Genomic DNA, 17,863 nt, shown 5'->3' with positions numbered 1-17,863 from the left:
CTAGTAGTTCTATATACATTTCCATTGTTTTACTTGGGGCTTAATCTAAACATTAAAGTAAATGAACAACTTATTAGGCATATATGCAGTTTTCTTCTCTGGATTTCTACCTATTAAAAAAGATCCACAAGTAACTACCACCAATAAAACAGTCTAAAGCTGCCTCCAAATTTAACTTTGTAGGAATTCTGAAGGAAATCACTGTATCATTTTTCTTCTGTCACTGACTATGCTTTCAAAGATGTATTTAACTGTCACATTAAAAAAGTTCATGTACAACACAAAGATGCAAAACACCTAGAGTACACAAATCTAACAGTATATGTGATGAACAATTGCATAAAATGTGTTTTAAGATGCATTTTCTTTCCTTCTATTTTCAGTACCTACAATATGCTTTTGAGAGGCTGGTGGGCAGTATGCACACACTTAAAGTAAACAACATAATTATTCTAATAAGAAATCCCATAGTGAGTTCAATTCAAATTGGATTTAACTTCGTAATGTAAATGTGTAGACAAAGTTACAGAAAATTCATCTTATTGTTTTCCATCTCCTGCAACGTTAAATTCTTTACTTTGGTATTTATGTCTTTTAAAAAATAAAAACCAGTCAAATGCTTAAGCAATATGTACATTTAGATTTTTGGTGGTGACAAACAGATCTCTTAAAGGAATTTTTTTTCTTTCTCAAGTGTCACAGTAATTTTACAATTAATAGTCTAATAGTCTTTTCTAATAGTCTTATTTTTATTTAGTGGCAAAATTTTTAAATAACATGATTTAAAGCTATCTAAAGGTGTTTGGTAAATATTTTCACAAAGTAAATTGCAAGTTCATTATTTGAAGTTTAGGTTAGGTGTGGTAGCACATGCCTGTAATCCCAGTACTCAGGAGGTTGAAGCACTGTAAATTTGAGAGCAGCCTAGGCTACATAGGGAGTTCACAGCTATCCTGAGCTACACAGCGAGACCCTGTCTCAAAAAAAAAAAAAAATCAAAGTCTATCTAATTGTCATTGCAAAGACTAAGTATCACCATCATTCATGGTATATGTCCACCTATTTTCAGATTTGAGTCACATGAATTGTTTAATGTTGCTAAATGTTCCTCATCTGCATGGCCAATTAAGGGGACTATTACGCTAATTCCCAAGTAAACCAGAACTATAAACTGGAAAACAAAGTAAATAAGAAGTCACAAGTTTGGAATTACTTAGAAACCATACTGCATTATATAAAATCTGTTACATTCATTTAGTTTGAAAGAAAAATAACTAATTAATCAGTCTTCTCTAAGTACATCTTATTTAAATTCTCCTTGCACGTGGAGGAAATGTTTAGAAACTGCAGAAACCACAGACTCAAACTATTCAGCTTTTCTTTTATTTTTGGGACATAGGGAAATGATCTGTTTATCAGAGACTCAAGTGAACAAATCATGAGAGAGACTGAATATTTAGGTTTGTGGTTACACTGCCTCTTGCAACACTAAGTGGAAGATTTTTGAGGGACAGACTCATATTTTTAAACAAATTGGTTTGTATGTATTTGTGAGATCAGGACTTTACTCTGATCAAAAGATAGTATTGAAGACAAGAGCAAATGTTTATCACTGAATCCTCATTACTAAATACAGTACCTGGGACATGGGTGACATGTATTAACTGAATGAGTGAAAATGTGGATAGCTGTATCTGTGTCTCTTTTCTGCTCAAGAAATGTGAAGCAAGGGCTGGGGATTTAGCTCAGTGGTGCCACCACCTGCCTTGCAAGCGCAAGGTCCCTAGTTCAAACTCTGGTACCAATAAATAAATAAAATTAAAATTATAAAAGAAATGTGAAGCAGATTGCAAGTGAACAAGAGTAACATTAGTATAGGAGCAGCTTAGCTTATTCTAGCTACAGCAAAAGTATTCAGAAACTTCTGAATTTTATATTAGATTATTTGCATCATATATCACAACTAACCGAATACATTGACTTTAAAATATATCTATCGATGAGAGAATAAATAAAATGCATGTCACTAGCAAAGTAAAAACAACATGGAAAATCTACATTTTGGACAACTAATAAACCCAAGTCTGGCTAAATGAATGAGAAGTTAACTATTTGTTTTTTCATATTGTATCCAAAAGAAAGTTAGTTGCATTGTTATGAATCTAGCACTTGGTGGTTTTGTCACTAACAACTCCTCTTTTTTTTTCCAGACTTGGGTGCTCACCTGAAATTCTACTACTCTGGGAGGCTGAGGCAAGAAAATCACAAGTTCAAACCCAGCCTAGCCAACTTAGAAATTTAGAGAGACCCTGTCTCAAAATGAAAATAAACAAATAATAAGGAAGCAGGACATAGCTCAATGTAAAGGCCCTGGACTCAATGTCTAGGACCACAAAACAAAACACTTTGGGAGTGGATAGCTATTTTGAAATGGCCCTGATAGGGAGCTAGGAGTTGAAAAAGAATGGTTTGGAAACAGTAGCAAGTGCCTAGTATATGGTTGGAAACCAGCAGGGGGCAACAAAGCATTTTTCTGACCCGGAGTGAATTCTGTCTCTAGGTGCCTTATGGGAAAAAGCAGTTTTCAAATTTTAAAAATTACAAGTGTCTAAAATGGTGATTCCCTAACCCTTTTATATGTTGTAAAATGAAATTAAAACAATGTTTCCAGTTGTTGTTTGGGGAGCTACAGAATTTATGTTTCCCTATTCTTTTCTAAGAAAAACTATTCAAAGTCATCTGTTTAGTAAATATATTAAATTCTAGGGCTGGGAAATCTGAGTCCTTTTTTTTTTTCAGCTGTGTTTCTTCCTATGCTAGTTTCTATGACTATTTGCTACTGGGTACTGTATATTGTTTAATTATTAGAGTAGTAGTGAATAAAGCTAAAAATTTCTTAAAACAAAGATTTGAATGGGTGAAGAAAATGGTGAGACTATTACTCTCTTGGAAGTAAGGAAAACATATAGATTGTCTATTTTCCATCCCCAAGTTATTTTATGTATTCAATTCAGAAAGAAAAATCCAAGAATTTTTTTCATTTGAAAAAATTTTTCCAAAGTGTACATAAAAGAATGAGTATACTTGAATGTATTTTTTAAATTCTCAGAGGGTTGCTTAATGGAAAAATATAACAGGGTAAATTAGCATTATCAGCTGTTAGAAATATATGACAAAGCAGTTGCAAGGAAGAGAGTATAGTGCTGGGGCAAAAACAGATCCCAGAACCAAATAGCTAATGCAGAGATAGACTCCAATATACGTGAGCAGTCACTGTAAGTACAAAGGGAAAATAAAAGCTGGGTGTGGTGGCGCATGCCTGTAATGCCAGCACTCAGGAGGCTGAGGCAGGAGGATCGCTGTGAGTTCGAGATCAGCCTGGGCTACATAGTGAGTTCCAGGTCATTCTCAACTACATAGTGAGACCCTGCCTCAAAAACAAACAAACAACAACAACAAAAAAAAAGGAAAATAAAAAATAATCTAGGAAAAAATATTTACTAATTAAAGTCAGGCTAAGTAACTTTGGTAAAATAAAAAATTAAAAATGGAACATTCATCTCCATTCATCTGAATGGATTCCAAAGTACCTGAGCAAATTATGGTTCTGAAAAGAAAGGAATTTTGAGGAATCTCCATGGTGATTTCCACAGTGGTTGTACTAGTTTACATTCCCGCCAATAATGTGGAAGCGTTCCTTTTTCCCCTGAAGCCTCTCCAATATTTGTTGTTTTCTGAATTCTTGATGATAACTATTCTTTCTAGAGTAAGCGGAATCTTAGTTGTTTTGATTTGTATTTCTCCGGTGCCCAAAGATGCTGAACATTTTTTCATGTACTTCTTGGAGATTTGTACCTCCTCTTCCAAGAAGCATCTATTCAAATTGCCTATTTTTCAGTTGGGTCTTTTATTTGGGGGGGTTAATTTATGCATGTTACAGTGATACATGCATACCCATGCCCATTTCCTTCAGCCAGAGTCCATCGGCTTTCTGAATTGTAGAAGTAGAGCTAAGAGTCTAGAGTAAACAAGGTGGCTAGAGTTGGATCTTATTCCTACCAGTGAGATCCAAATCCTGAGATTTGCAGGCCTGGGCAGAGGACCCAAAGTGCCTTGCCTCAGGGAGGTATGGCCCTAGACGGAGCATGGCTCCAGCACCTCCCTCCCTGCTCAAGCCCTGAAAGATAAAACTGTCTCCAAATAACCTAACCACATTCCAGAATAGAGCCCAAGCATATGTATAGGACATACAAAAATATCCAGCACCCAGCAAAGTGCATTTCACAGCGTCGAGTACACAATGAGGAAATTATAAGGCATGAAAAAAGTGAGAAAATACACACAATGAGGAGAAATAGCTATTGAAACTGGTCCAGGACTGACACAGATGTTAGAATTAACAGGTAGTAAACTATGATCACACCTACTCCCATATGTTCAAAAAGTCAAAGGCATGGAATGTTACATTTATATATACAATATTAAAATATATTTATTATATGTTACATTAAACAAGAATTTAAAGCGATATACTTTTATAAAGTAGTATTATATATAACTTAATAACGATTTAACAATATTTAATAATGTCAAAGTAGTAGTATGTATTCCTGGCAAAGACATTCTTTAATTCTGATATTTATATATTATAAATGATAATATAAAGTGGCACCACCACTTCAGAAACCATTGGGAAATATGCATCAGGAACTCAAAACATGTCCATCCCCACTAACTTACTAATTCCAGTTCTGGAAGTCATTAACAATCCAACATTCCATAGTGCTGGACAGGCCATTATCACTTTATTGTGTGGGATTGTGGATTTAGAAACATAAAGTTATATAAGGCTAAGTCTAAATACAGTTAATATAAATATACCTATATATTTCAACAAAATGTAAAGACTATAACTTTTTTCTGTTTTATCTATGTATACTAGCAAATTTTATGTCTTGTCATTTTTCATCTTAAATCAGCCTCTAATATGTAACCTTGAGGCACATAGTTACCATTTTCCCCATAATAATTCCATATAAAGAACTTACTGGAGATAATATATCAACAAATTTTTAAATAGTGCTGTGTGTTTTAGGTTAATGCTATTTTGAAGATGTTTAGACCGGGAACAAAGAGTTCCCTGTGAAGGAGATACTGAGTGTTGGGAGTTAGATTTCTGCAACAAAGGAATAATAAAGTGAAATAAATTAACTCCTGTAATACTTATGAAGACATTGGGAAATTTTTCCTTATATGTCTTAGAGGATCTTTCTGTAAAAGGCACTGCGTGTATAACCACTGTACTTTAAGCTACAAGTATAACTGAAGACATAAAAAAAATTAAAGGTCTTAGCTTAAAGGACATTAAATGCGTAATATAAGGCAATTTTTACTTTGTCCTATTAGGAAGGTAAAGGGGAAATCCATCCCATTCAATGTTCCAGACGTGGACAGGCCAAACCATTTAAACATTTTAAAGGTTGGGAGAATGATGGTATACCTTTAAGAAATTGATTGGATGAAAAGCAGCAGTGTGTCTTATTACATGTGATATATCATTAGTTTTCATCAAATGTACTTTCAAACATTGTAAAAGCTCTCAGAATCTTTAACCAACACTATTGTATAAGAAGCCTATCAAACTATCAAAATAACAATAAAATCTTTCTCCTGTTAATTCTTCCTAGCTTTGGATCTATCATTTGACATTTTCTTTGAGACATTTGTTAGTAGTTTGTATGATTTAAGTGTGGTTTTTTTGGCAAGCAACACTTTTAGGAACTTATATCAACGTCACCAGTAAAATGAGTCTTCAAGTAATTTCTGCTTCACCACTATGTCATGCTAATTGAATTTAAGTCCGCTCAACTAACAGCTAACTACAATTTGCCTTTTTGGGGGGGGGTACCGGGGATCTAACTCGGGCCCTTGTGCTTGCAGACAGTGAAACCACTGAGCTAAATCCTGGCCCTGCCTGACACTTTGATAAGTGGTAGAGAGAGGACCTACCCGCAGGGCCTGTGGTTAGCCAGAAAGAAGCCTTAGCAGAATCTCATGCAGAAAACAGCCCGTAAAATAACCCAGGTCAATCTGTTTGCTCAGCTCGATAAAATAGAGACAGAAGCCACAAGGGGGTTAACCTTCGCTGGGAAGTTCATCTACTCATAGAAGGGGCCATGCCAGTTGAATCTTGGAAGATTGACTGGAAACAAACAAGAGGAGAACACGAGTCATTCCCGCCAGCGGGTCCACATACAACAAGGTGCTGAAATGGAGCAGAGGGCTTGGGAAGCTGCTGGTCTGATTAAAGTATGGGATGTGCTACAAGGAAAAACGGAGGGGAAAAAATGGAGCAGGAGATGGAGATCGGATAGGGAAGCCATTCCAAGTTGATTGTGGCCAAGGAAAAAGAGGTCAAATCAGAAAGGTGACAGTCATTTTAGTATTTCCCTATGGATGACATTTAGACATGATTTCTTCTGATATCACTGATTAAAAGTTTTAAACTTTAAAGATTTTTATTTTATGAGCTGAAAAGAGCTACCAGAAAAAAAGTGATTACATGAGAACTAAAGAAAGCTAAGAAGTTAGCCTGCATGAAATGCGGAGACGCTCAGTAGTGTCTGAAGCCTAGGAGAAGGCTTCCAAATCGCCACTCAGAAGGCCGGTGAATTCTAAATAGAGGACTGAGGGCTGCAGCCAGAAGGGCGCATCAATCAAAGTAACCCTCTCCTGGTAGATTTTCCACTGCTGTGTCATAATCTTTTCTTTCCCCTTTGGTTACCTGAAAGTTTCATTAGCATTAGCGCAGTATTTGCCGAAGCAAAATTGAGCCAGAACGGACCCATTGCTGAGATGCTTCACCAGGACAGTCACCATCATTCTTTGTTGCGTCCTCGCTAAATGCTAGATTTTGCAAAGCCAGATCTTCTGGATAAAACACTGTGATTTTTTGTCTTTTCCTTCTGGTATTCAATATTGAAGGGTTGAATAGTTTTCAACTTTGGGTCCTTCTTTTAAGTATTAAGTTTCATTAAAAATTTCTCCCTGAAGATGAGATGGATAGTTTTCACTTTCTGCATATCTTGCCCCTGGATGTGCTGCTTTCTCCGGAGCTATTTCTGAAAACTCTCAGGCCCAGGCCTTGCGGTTTTGCAGAAAAGTCAGGCGAGGCTCAGACAAGTCCACTTTGACACAAGCCACTTCTGTCTTTAGGTAAAGCAATTCTGTTTTTCTGTAGTTCCTGTAGCATTTTAGAAGCCAAAATGTTCTTAAAGATCATGGAATCCAGCTCTTCATTTTATAGCTTAAGAAAGTTTCAGTATAATTCCATTTTCAATGATCAGACTGGCAGAGTATAATTTAAGATATCGTGTTGGTGAAGATATGAAAGGAGGGAATTTTGGGAAAAATATCAAAATGTTCATTTTTGGAGGGTAGTTTGGCAATACCCATACACATTTAAAATGAATTCAGCTTTCAACTAGGAAATTCCACTTTTAGAATGATCTTTAAGGATCCTAATACTTGTGCAAGAGGATATACATACAAACATGCTTGCTGAGGACTTTTAGATGGTAAAAACTTGGGGTCAATCTAAACATCCATCAATAGCAAGACTGGTTAAATTAATTGAGGTATCTCTGTACTATGAAATAGAAGACAACAGAATGAAATAATGTCCATGATATACAGTTACATGGAAAAGGAAAGTTGTAGGATGATGTACAGAGTTAGAGTCTATCTTTATAAAAATTATTTAAATGTACATAGAGAACACATAGAGTAATACATAAATTTTTTGTGTGTGTGTGGTACAGGGGATCGAACTCAGGTCCTTGTGAGGCCGGCGATGAAACCACTGAACCAAATCTCTGGGCCCATACATAAATTTTTAATAGCAGTCACATCATGGGTCAGACTCAGAGCATGAGTCAAAGTATATTTTTTACTTTATGTGCTGAGATATTACTTGTGATTTTTATAATAAATATGTGGTACTTTTGTCTTTTTGACCCAGAAGAAAAATCTGAGCTTCAGATAAGTAACTCACTCAAATCCCACAAATGGTTAGTGACGGAGATGGGTCTAGACATCAGGCTTTCAAATTCCAGTGAATGTAGTTTTACTAAACCAAGGTCTAGCCTGAGGTTCTGGCTTCCTGCAGATCTAGTCAGATTTTATATTTATTAAAATGGGTAATTTAATGCCTTTTAAAAGGCAAATAAATTTCTGAGACTCTTGATCCACAGTATATCCATCTCAAGGTTGTGTCCCCTTATATACTATTGCAATCATCAAAGAAAATGCCTTTGAGGGCCGGGGATGTGCCCAGTGAGTCTGCACCTGCCTCACAAGCATAAGGTCCTGAGTTTGATCCCTGGTACCAGGGGAAAAAAAGCCTTTGACTGTGGGCATGGTGATGCACACCAGTAATCTCAGCACTTGGAAGGCTGAGGCAGGAGGATTGCCACTAGTTTAAGGACAGCCTGGGCTACACAGTGAGCTCAAGGATAGCTTGAACTACAGACTGAGACCCTGTCTAAAAAGAAAAGAAAAAAGAAAATGCCTTTGTGGTTATTATACGTATGGGGCCAACTCTGATCACTTCCCTATCACTAATCCACAATGACAGAATGGAAATTAAACCTTGAGTATTATTCCCCAGCTCAACAGAAGACCCAGTCTTTTCCAACAAAGAACAAGTCTATATTTGCAATTGACAGAGGAATTTGCTGTCATGTTCTCTCATCTGTTCTTAGAATATCTCCTGCAGTCTTACTCAACGATGGTTATTTTTAGCTGCATTTTGGTCTTTGTGATGGATAGTATTGCTGCTCTCCATTAAATCAAGTAATTAAATATATGGATTTTCGGCTTACTTTAAGATTTATGGCAACAGTAGCTTTTCTATATATTTGTTTTATGTTTAATTTTAATGATCCCAAAACTCAAAGTACAGAGTTAGAATTTTCAAAATTTAGGACTGGCCACACCTTGCTTCTCGGTCCTTTAAGGGCTAAGATCAAGTGCAGGACTGGCCATAATGATGGAGTGCCCCCATTAATATCTGAAGAGAAACATCGGAGAGCAATTCAAAAGTCGACTTCAAACATGTATTTAAAAGAATATTTAATTATGTTGGAAAATGTTCCAATACCATATTAAACAAAAAGTGATACAAAAAAATGTGTACCCCATATTATCGTCCAGTAACTACGTATTTTATATACCACTGCATGTGCACAGAATAAGGCCTTGAAAGACATGGATGTGAATATGAGCAAGGATTTTGGATGATGGGACTCTGATTCCTGCTTTTTTCTCTACCTTCCTCTGTTTTTTCATTTTGTTGCAAGAATGTTTACTTTTAAAAAAAAAGTTCATTTGTTTTTTTCCTTTCTATCTTATGTGTGGCAGGGGGCACTAGTGATTAGGCCCAGGGCCTCAGGCATGGTACGCAAGGTGTCTACCACTGAGCTACATGCCCAGTCCTTTTTTAAATTTTATTTTGACATGAGGTCTTGCTAAGCTGCCCAAGCTGGGCTCAAACTTGAGATCCTTTTGCATCAGACTCTCAAGTACCTTGGATTACAGGTCTCCTGGAAAATGTTTACTTTTGATGTCAGAAAAACTATTTGAAGAAAAGAATGTCTAGAAGCTAATATAATCTAAATGTCTTTTTCTGGGAATAGTTAATTTTAGGCACTCCTGGAAGACAGTGACATAACCTCATATTAATTTTCATGGAGAAGAGAACTGACATTTGATTTTTCTTTAAAAGAAAAAACATTGACTTCAAGCATAAAGGGAGAAAAGGAGACCAAAGACAAAGAGGGGAAGGAGGTGGGCAGCTGTCGGCTGACTGACCAGGTTGGGGTTCCAATCTCAGACAGAGAAGGTAAAAAGCCAAGGTGATTTCCAAGCAGGGACTTGGTCAAAGGTGATGAAGGTGACCTGTGTCACAGAAAGAAAGGGAAATGGGAGCATTCCTCAGGGCCAGGAAGAAAGCAACAAAACTGGGCCACCTCTGTTCAGCCCTAATTCAGCCAATACTTGGCTCGGTCTCCAGCTCGTGGCATCTCTCCATTTTTCCAGGATGATAAATTGGTGATGGTGTGCAGCTGTTCTAACCTAGAAGAGATTGAGGTTGAAGCCAAAACCTCAGGGGTAAACCAGCAAGCTGAGACACAGCCATGAAGTCTTGCTGACCTGATGATCTTGATGGAAAGCTTTGTTACTCAGCTGGGACGAGAAAGGTCAGCAGACAAAAAAGATTTTCCTGGGTCTTGACACATTTGATAGGTGAAGAGGAGACTGAAAAGTAGGAAATGAAAGGGTCTTGGCTGAACTTATGGATAAGTTGATTAGAAATCTTAGTATCTATTATTTGGTGATGGCCCAAATCATTTTATAAAAGTTCTTTATACTCTTTCTGCACTTTCAATATTTCTCTCTACAAGAAAAGGGGGGGATTAAAATACTAGCCCCATTATCCTTAAAAATAATATAAGGAACTATGGCGCACTGCTGAAATAATAATTTATCAATGTACCACAACATGTTGCTCATTAGTATTCTCGGGGAAAAGATCTCTTCCCCACTCAGCCCCGGTGAGTAACAGTTCATTTGGGGTGAAGTAAAACATAGCAGGGATTTATTTATAGTAAATTCCCAATGTTATAAGGATCATTTATCATTATAAGGCCCTTTATTTTTCTGCCTCTCCCTTTATAGAGCTCAAAATCATCTGAAAGTTCATTACCAATTATTATGGTGGTAAAACAAAATAAGAATTGTAATGATAACTCATCAGTTTATATACTAGTATCTATTCAAAGGTCGTATTGGGGAAGACAACTGAAAACTATAGATTAAAACCAGAAATACTAGATTATCTGTGAGGATCACTTGTCTAAATCATCCTTAACTAACAACCATGCCATATGCTACACTACCATTACCTTTCATACCCTTGTAGTATAACACACGACTCCATTTAGAAAGCGGGTATGGAGTTGGTTCTTTTGAAGAGCTAACATCTAGGTTTGGGGATTATGTTATTGTTTTGTTTTTAATAATGCAGATAAATTACTACTATTTTTATATTTCCACAGAATATCTTGATTTTAGTTTTAAAGCTTCTGAAACTTGGGTTTCTGTTCAAAAACAATTATTTCTGGCTTAATATGCCCAAGGGCTGGAAATACATAGAAAAATAACATTGTCTCTAACCTCAACTCACATTTGAAAAACAAAATAAGCAGAAAAAATTAAATCTTGTTTTTAATGCAAAAAAATTACAAATTTCATTGCATTTTTTGATAAGACAAAGTTAACAAAAGAAAGGCAAAGACATTCTTTATCCTAGTCACCTGATAACCATGTCAAACAGTTCAAATACATACGTATGTATATATTTAAATGAAATCATACTTGAAATATCTCCTGTTTTGTAAACTACTTTTTCCACTGAGGAATAATTTTCCACACTAAACTCTGTGTGAATATCTATATAATCTGAGGGTATTATAATTTATGATTATCATAATTTACTTAAATACTTTTCAAACATTTAGGCTATGAAAAATGTCCTATATACATGCATACATATATGTTTGTATGTATGTGTAAATCCATGGGGATTCTGAGAGTGTGGTATACAAGTGAAACTTGCTTCTAATTTCACTTCCTGTGCCTCACTAAGCCAGATGCAGCAGTGATAGAAGAACCCTTACTCTGCATGAGCTTTTGCCATCTCTATGTGCCACAAAAGGCTGCACAGGCCAATAACATCAGGAAACTCTTGTCATAAGACCATAAAGCAGAGGTAGAACATGTACTGCCAAAATCCACACAAAATACTATGGTGAGTTGACTTAGCATGAATGAGTATGTCTGGCTCTGAGATGCTAAGAAGAAACTGTGACAGATGGACACTAAGGAGCTACTCACAACTTCTGCTGGCTTGTAAACCTTTATCTAATCTCTTCCTCTTGACTGTATGTGGGGCCTGTTACTTGCATCTAATTATTTGAATATGGCAAAGGTGACAGGTTGTATGGGACTATGTGTATATAATTATGTTGTATAAGCATGCAATGTCCATTTTGTGAAGACTGGCTTCCCTTGCTGGCTTTGAGGAAACAAGCTGCTGTTGGGAACATCCGCATGCAAGGAGCTGAGGAGGGAAACCTTCAGCAGCTTCTGGCCTCCAGCTAGCAAGAACCCTGAGACCCTCAGCAAGAACTTCACAAACAATCACAAGAGCCTACAAGTACATCCTTCCCTGGTGGAGCCTAAGATGAGCCTGTGGCGTCAGCTGGTGCTTGGGGTGCAGGTCTGGAATCAGGGGACCCAGCTAAGCTGCACCTGGACTCCTGATCCACAGAAACGATGAGACAGTAAACGTGTCATTTTAAGCAACAATATTCGTTGTACTATTTCACAGAAATAAGTAACTGGAATAGATTTCAGTACCGGAAGTGGGATGCTTCTGTGACATAAATAAAAATAGGGAGGGAGTGGCTTTGCAAACATGCAGTGGGTGGAGGGTGGAAATATTTTGAGGCAGATGATCAGGAAAGCTTGCATTCTCTTGAACAGACAAGTAGGAATCTAGACTTGGCGGATACGTCCAGTGAGGGTTCAAAAGGAAGTGAGGAGTATGTCATCAAAAACTGAAATCAGAGGAGTGAATCTTTGCTATACAGTGGCAGAAGACGAACCTTCAGTAGTTATGCGGGAAGCAGAACATGCAAGAGATGAACTTGGTTACTTAGTGGAAGAGATACCCAAATAAAATGTTGGAGGTGCTGCCTGTATCTTCCTGGGGTTTAGAGCAAAATATGAGAGGAGAGGCAAACTAAGATAAGAATGATAAAACCAATGGAATCAGGAATTTATGATTTTTGAAAAATCTCAGCCTTTCCAGATGGCAGAAGTGGTAAAACAAAGAAACTGCAGCCAAGTTTGAAGGATCATGCCTGAATTTGAGCCCTCTGGCTGAGGCAGGGGGTTGCAAATTTGAACCTCGCCCAGACAACTTAGTGACTTAGTGAGACCCTGTCTCAAAGTTAAAAATAAAAAAGGGTTGGGATGTAGCTCAGTGTGAAGGTCCTGGGTCCAATGCAGCATGCATAAATAAATAAATAAATAAGGCTTCTCAGCGTTGTCTAGAATGTGCCATGTAAAAGAAAAACTGGCAATACAAACTTCCATTAAGATCTTAGAAAGATCAGAGAATCAGAGTAGCATTCTGTCACATTCAGGGATTCCAAAGGAGCATAGGTGTACCTTGACCTTCTCAACCAGAACACATGGCCTCTAGGAAGCTCAGGAGTACTGTTCTTCAGCTATGTGAGCTGGCTAAGGTACAGACCTCAGCAAGGTCTGTGATGGTGGCTTTTGCCTTGTAGAGTGGAAAACTAGGAAATTCACAAAGTATTTGAGAAAGTTATTTCAGCATAAACACTGCCAACTTTAACTGAAAGCAACAGCGTACAAAGTGAAAGGAAAGAGTCAAACACTTCAAATTCCACTGGCCAGAAGCAGGTTATATGACCTCTCGGTTGCAGACACATACTACCCTTAAACCCTTAAGGAATGGAGGACGACTCAGAGGACAGAATCAAGAATCCAAAGGGCAGAGTTGACACCTACAAAAAATTATCCTCAGGTGTTGAGACATAGCCAGGGAACTCCCCATGTTTGCCTGACTGAGTTTCAGAATTTCTAAGGACAAGTGACTTCTTTAACTTCTGTTTTTCCTTTTTGAATGAGAACGTCTGTAGCTGTTACTATATGCCTGTTCTACATTTTATGCAGGCTATGGGGAGGGGAGACCAGACAACTTGCCTCCCATGTGGAACTGAACCTAATCTAACCTTCTGAGCAATGTCAAAGAATATAGCTAACAGGGCTGGGAATAATTTAGCTCAGTGGTTCTGCCACTTGCCTTGCAAGTGCAAGGTCCTGAGTTCGATCCCCAGTACCAAAAAAAAAAAAAAAAAAAAAAAAAAAAAAAAAAAAAAAAAAAAAAAAAAAAAAGAATATAGCTAACAATTTGTACTGTCAAGTGGATATGTGTGCCAGGATAACCCTAGGTTTTTCTTAATAAAGAATTATTAAAACAGGATATTAGAGCAAGCATGATGTAACTACTAGTACACCTCGAATAATGAGTGTTTACAAAATTGGGCGAGGTATACGACTGTACCTTTACTAGATCAATGGAACTGAAAATCCACTTTAACTTTATAGGCACTTGCGAGCCACGTACATGCATATGTTTTCAATGTTCTTGGTTTTGCTTAATAATAAATTTAGCAAATCCTACATTTATGAAGTGGTATGTTCCTTTGGGTCTCAATTTCTGCCTCTCCCAATCTCTTTAAATTTGAAGATTAAGAGATTAAGAAGAGCCACACTCCCAAATCCTTATCTACATCTGGATCTTATTATGAGATTCTGAATTTGAGCAGTCTGTAAGGGACCTCCGGAAGAATGAATGTATTTTCATGAGTCCCATGAGCCAGAGGGCAGACTGCAGCTACTAACTCTAAGAATGATCCCCATAATCCCTGCCTTCTTGTATTTATGCCTTTCTGTAATCCTCTTCCTTGAGTGTGGGTGGGGTCTAGTTCACCGAATACAGCCAAGGTGACAGGATATGTCTGATTACGTTAACATAGAATGTGACCTCAGTCTTGCCAGGAGGCTCTCTCTCCATAGCACTGAGCATACACGTGATTTGTTGAGAGGATCCGATGGTGGCCTCCAGCCAACAGCCAGCAGGAGACCAAGACCCTCAGCCTACAGTCCACAAAGAAATGGACTCTGCTAACAACCACATCATCTTGGAAGCTGATCCTTTCCCAGTGGAGCTTCACGTGTGCCTGTAGCCAAAGTGACACGTTGATCAAGTTTTATGGGACTCTAAAGCAGAGGACTCAGTCTCCCTGTGTCTGGATGCCCGATCCACAGAAACTGTGATAACAAAGTGTTGTTTTAAGCTACTGAGTCTGTGAGCAGCAAAAGATAATTAACACAAGGGTCAAGCCTTTATTGATCCCGTGACAAGGAAAGTAAGAAGAACCAGAACAGAAAGACTTTGTCCATGGTTAACCAGACATAGTTAACCTGTCTGTTTCTTCACTGTTAACACATAGGAACAGAGACAGCTCTAGCTTTTGTTATGGTTACAAGAAGGGGTAGCTACCACCTTGGGTAAACCCAGCATCTGACCAGAGCCCCAGTGAGGCAATAGAGAGAAAAACATCTTATTTAAAAATTACTAACTGAAAAGGGGAATATAAATCAGCATTAATAAACACACTCTAGCAAAATAAATTTTCCAAAAAAGAAAGGAAACATCTTTAATTTTTAATAAATAATAAGATAATAGTTACTTCTAATACTGCTGTAATAACTTGGCTGAACTTATTCTCTTGAGAACAAAAAAATATAAAATCTCTACAAAATACAAATAATAATTTAAAGGTCCTATATACTGACCCAAAGTACAAAGACACTGGGGTGAAGCTGACCTTAGGTAATGAGCTTTGTATGATTAAGCTCTTAATGTGATCTCAGCCCTTCTCCCATTTATTTGTTCTCTACAGGAATTCTTTGGGCTCTGCTGAACTTCTGGGCCTGTGGTTATTAATCCTGCCTCGTGCCCTGGCCTTCCTCTGAATCTTCTCCTCTGTGGACCCAGAATCCTGAGTTCAGCCACATTCCTGGCCAAGAACAGTGGCCTCCAGGCCTGCCCCCTCCGTGTCAATTTCCCTTCCTGGCTGTAGCATGCTGGCTTTTGTTTTGTTTTTTGTTTGTCTTTTGTTTGGCCTAATGGTAATTTTATTTTTAAACAGTTTTGTTGCAGTACCATTCACATATAAAGATGTATACTTAAGGTATACAACTTAATGTTTTGATACTGCAGTTTGATGTTCTTAACAACTCTCAAGTCACAACTATCTTACTTATGTGCACATAAGTTAAATTAAGTCTCTGAGTATCATTATCCAAAATCAGTAGCCCAACATCACACTGTAGGGCAGTGACCTAGATGACCCTATCTTCTTTACATTTCTTCAAGCTCTTCCCTTTCTCTCCATCTTTCTCCCTCAACTCTATTGCTCTGGCTGCTCACAGGTTTTCCAACACACACGAGACGCACTTCTACCCTGGGGCCTTTGCACTTGCCATTCCCTTGTCCTTAGATTCTCTTCCCCAGATATCTTCAAAACTAGCTTTCATTTTCAGGTCTTTGCTCAAATTTCACCTTTTTCTGTGGGCCTTTGTAGTTTTGTTTTTTTACCAGGGATGAAATTTAGGTCCTTGCACTTTTGAGGCAGGTGGCGGAACCACTGAGCTAAATCCCCAGCCCTATGGGCCTTTGTCTAGAAATTCCATCAAAAACTAATAAGCTACTACCATAGTTGTGACTCTCCCACCTCCTTTCCTTTAGCACTTTATTATCTAATGTGCTAAATGTTTTTTTACTTAGCTTATTTATGGTCTCTCAGTCTAAAATATAAGTGCTATGTGTGCATAGATTAGTGTCTGCTATTTTCTTTTATTAATTCTGCAGCACTTAGAGGAGTGACTGATATATACCAGGAACTGAGCAATTATTTCTTGAATTCCTCAATTTGATTATATACGAATTTTACTTTTCCATGTTATAATCACTCCCATGGACAGGCTGGCTAGTTCTAAGTTGCAGTGGTGTTTAGGTGACTCACAATCATGGTTTTAACATCTCAGTTGTCTTTGGCTAGAAGTACTTGATCCTAAGTGACTAAGACAGAAATAAATAGAACATTTAGGACACCCTCAATGCACAAAGTCATGGATTCCAAAAGTTCATTTATAAGTCAATTGTTTGGACATCCTGAACTTATTTTCAGAGCACTATTGGGCACAGCCAGTTAACTGTGAGAAAGTCTGAGAGGACTAGAGGGTGCCAAACCTGGAACCAGATCTACCCCAGGAAAGGGATGTTCTTAAAAGGACAGGAGCAGGTGCATGGGATCCAGAGGCCACAGTGCAGCCAGCAGGGGCTGTCATCTTGAGTGAAGGGTATGAGCAGTGGTCTGCATCAGAGAAAGTCCAGAGCAAATGAGTGATCCCACTGGAAAGTACAGTTTAGCAATCCAGGAGGAATGATACTTAGGAGATAAGTTTACCAAAAGCATCCTTAAGATATGCAAAGGTGAACTGTAGAATAGAGAAAAAAATTGCAATTCTTATATGAGACAAATGATTCACATCTAGAACATTTAAGGAACTACTTCATTTTTTTTTAAAAAAAGATAAACAATCCAAGAGAAAAATGGGCAAAAGACTTGAGCAGTGACTTCAAAAAAGAGATTTCACTACACATCACCAAAATGGCTAATGCTAAAAAAGACTGGCAAAATCAAATGTTGGTAAATGTGTGAAGGGGTTGAAATTCTCATTTGACTGTTGGTAGAAGTGCAAATTGATACAAATATTGTATAAAATTATAGTTTCATAATTACTTAAAATCCCTTACTTAAACACCCACCTAAATGTGTGTATATGTGCACCAAAAGGCATGTCAGAGAATGTCTGTTGACAGCATCATTTTTAATAGCTTCATCTGGGATCAATCAGATATTTATCAATGGAAATACAGATATATACAGTAGGAAAACCTGTAGAAAGTACTAATGTGCAGCAATGATCATAAACACACATTCCTATCCAGTAATATGGGTGAATCTTATAAGCATAAAGATAAGCAAAGTATACAGAGACAAAAGAACATAGATAACACAATTCCATCGGTGTAAATCTCAAAATCAAAAGTAATCTATACTTAAGGAAATTATTT

The sequence above is a fragment of the Fukomys damarensis genome, unplaced genomic scaffold (genome assembly GCF_012274545.1).
Source record: "Fukomys damarensis isolate Sample0158 unplaced genomic scaffold, DMR_v1.0_HiC HiC_scaffold_10, whole genome shotgun sequence".
NCBI classification, from domain to species: domain Eukaryota; kingdom Metazoa; phylum Chordata; class Mammalia; order Rodentia; family Bathyergidae; genus Fukomys; species Fukomys damarensis.
Note: the sequence above shows the minus strand (reverse complement) of the source record.